This window comes from Chionomys nivalis, chromosome X (assembly GCF_950005125.1).
Source record: "Chionomys nivalis chromosome X, mChiNiv1.1, whole genome shotgun sequence".
Lineage (NCBI taxonomy): Eukaryota > Metazoa > Chordata > Mammalia > Rodentia > Cricetidae > Chionomys > Chionomys nivalis.
Window position 1 is genome coordinate 68,405,226 of NC_080112.1, and position 2,521 is coordinate 68,407,746.

The 2,521-nt window shown below is 43.6% G+C and overlaps 1 pseudogene; it reads left to right on the forward strand.

Annotated features, from left to right (window-relative positions):
* Nucleotides 1–1,285: 1,285 nt before the first annotated feature.
* On the forward strand, nucleotides 1,286–2,145 carry LOC130868459 (proliferating cell nuclear antigen-like; annotated as a pseudogene).
* Nucleotides 2,146–2,521: the final 376 nt, after the last annotated feature.

Sequence of the window (2,521 nt, forward strand, 5' to 3'; positions counted from 1 at the left end):
TTGTGTCAGGAATTTTTTAGATTTAACATTTTCTTTGACCAATGTATTCATTTCTTCTACTGTATTTTCAATGCCTGAGATTCTTTGTTCCATCTCTTGTATTTTGTTGGCTTGCCTTTTTAGTTTATGTTCGAATTCCTAAGTTTTTCATTTCCAGAATTCCCTTGGTTTGTGATTTCTTTATCACTTCTATTTTCATTTTCAGGGCTTTAACAGTTTTATTCATTTCTTTTAACTGTTTGTTTTCTCTTGGCTTTCTTTAAATGATGTATTCCTTTCCTCCGGTTGTTTGTTTATGTTTTCTCGGATTTCCTTAAGGGGTTTATTTGTTTCATGTTTAAGGATCTTTATCATCTTCACAAAGTTGGGTTTAATGTCTTTTTCCTATGCTTCAGCTGTGTTGGAATATCCAGGGCCTGCTGTGGTAGGATAGCTAAACTCTTGTGGTAACATATTGCCCTGAGCGTTACTGATTGTGTTTTTATACAGGCATCTAGGTATCTGGGTTTGAGATGATTATAGACCTAGCTGTTGATATCTGGAATGGTTTTTATTGGGTGGGTGTTTTGTTCCTTGGTTTCTGTTTCTTTTTTTGATTTTCAGAGTGGGTTGAGTGTGTGTTTTACTGACCTGCTTGGCTGGTGTGTTCAAGGGGAATGCTTACTGGTGCTGGAAGGTGGGGGATGGGGAGGTCAGGGAGAGATGATTTGTTGCAGTGCTGGGCAACCCTGACAACTGGCTCTTGAGTAACAGAGCGGGTGGAGAAGGTCCACTGGCAGCCTACCTGGTAGTCTGGCAGGTGTGGCTTGTGTTTGAGCAGGTGGTGTGGTTGAGTTATGGACTGGGACACAGCAACAAGGTGGGGGAGGTGAGGCCAAGGGGGGTTGTCTGTGGGATCCACAGGAGGTGTGGAGGGGGGAGGGGAGCCTGCTGCTGGTGCTCTGTTGCAGTGCTAGGGGCAACCCTGAGAATTGGGTCTGGGGAAACAGAGAGAATGGAGAATGTTTATGGGCAGAATGTTTACGTGGTCTTTTTGTCCTACGATGTCTTTTAAGTTTTTTTTTTCTTTTAATTATGGGTATGTCTGTGCCCGGATATGTGCACATGTATTCAGGTGCTCCAGGCATCAGCCATGGGTACTGGAAATCAGACTCAGGTCCTCTGCAAGAGCAATACATGCTCTTAACCACTAAACCATCATCTTTTTGGTCCCTAAAAGTGCCATAGTCTTTTAAAATTTCAGCATTTTAAAATCCAAGTTAGCCATCGGCTCTGGGTCTACACTATGGCCCGGGAGACCTTAGCAGCCAGACCTTGTTCCTCCCACAGTCTCCAGTTTTTAGTCCTTGCAACTCCACTCCCGTGTTCTGAGGCACATCTGGTCCAGGACTCCATCCTGAAGAAGGTGCTGGTTACTCAAACCCCTCATCAATGGCACCTGCTGGGTCATCAGCTTGTATGGTATGAACCTGCTGAGAAGAGATGCTCTGTATAGCTCCTTACATATCTCTCATGCTGCACTCTGAAGGCTTCCACAAAGGCTGCTTCAAACAACCTGGCCGTGGGCGTGAGCCTCACCAGTATGTCCGAAACATTAAAATGTGCTGGCAAAGAAGGCATCATTATATTAAGGACTGAGGATAATGCTGACGCCTTAGGGCTAGTATTTGAAGCACCAAATCAAGAGAAAGTTTCAGCTCATGACATGAAGTTAATGGGCTTAGATGTTAAGCAACTTGGTATCCCAGAACAGGAATACAGCTGTGCAATTAAGATGTCTTCTGGTGAATTTGCAATTAGATGCCTAGCCCTTAGCCATACTGGAGATTTTGTTGTTGTATCCTCTGCAAAGGGCAGGGTGAAGTTTTCTGCAAGTGGAGCGCTTAGAAATGGAAACATTAAGTTGTCACAAGCAAGTAATGCTGATAAAGAGGAGGATACTGTAACCATAGAGATAAATGAGCCAGTTCAGCTAACTTTTCACTGAGGTACCTGAACTGTTTTACAAAAGCCGCTCCTCCGTCTCCTGCATTAACACTCAGTGTGTCTGCAGAGGGACCCCTTGTTGTAGGGTATAATATTGCTGATGTGGGACACTTATATTATTATTTGGCTTTCAAGATAGAAGATGAAGAAGGATCTTAGGTATTGCTAGAATCTGAGAAAACCAAACCTTTGAGAACTGCTTCTGAGATGCCAGCATGTGCTGAAGTCTTTTCTATCACCAAGTCTGTTCCTGAGTACATATAAAGATATCTTCTGTAAATAACATATTTTTTTCTCTCCATTCTGAAGCACGATTAATAAAACCTCAGGGTCAGAAATTGAGGTTCATCCTGAAGATCTGGAAAGCAAAACAGCCAGCCACTGGCTCTTACCTTAGTCTGAAATGGCGATCCTGCCTCCCACAATCTCAGAAGAAGACTATGTCTGAGAGCAGGCTCCCTCCACCCCCCTGTCTTGTATTCATCTCTAGGGCTGGGATTAAAGGCATGCACCACCCGATTTCTATGGCAACTAG